Source organism: Penaeus monodon, chromosome 15 (assembly GCF_015228065.2).
Source record: "Penaeus monodon isolate SGIC_2016 chromosome 15, NSTDA_Pmon_1, whole genome shotgun sequence".
Classification (NCBI taxonomy): domain Eukaryota; kingdom Metazoa; phylum Arthropoda; class Malacostraca; order Decapoda; family Penaeidae; genus Penaeus; species Penaeus monodon.
The window spans coordinates 40,532,924-40,533,272 of record NC_051400.1 but is presented as its reverse complement, the minus strand read 5'-3'; positions in this window follow the sequence as shown (position 1 = coordinate 40,533,272).

Genomic DNA, 349 nt, shown 5'->3' with positions numbered 1-349 from the left:
CATACTCTTATATCCTTTTCTAATGCGCCCTGCTCTTTAACCTAGGCTGTCTGCATAAGTAATCACTTGTTAACAAAAGTATTTTATATTAAGAAAAGCTGAGGATGAGATTGAGGCAACGTATCTTGATTTATTTAAGTAGTCATGTGATGTGTGTTCATATTAGAATAAGTAACTGGTGTATCATAATATTTAGACAAAAATGAGTGAACAAATGTGAATTTCAATTACTGGTGTTATTTGAAATAAGGTTTCCATATTTGAGGTTGTGTTAATTTTCAGGTTTTCAGGAATTTACCGGGAATTCGAATGAAAAACAAATGGCACTGATATTGACAGTGATGAAGTG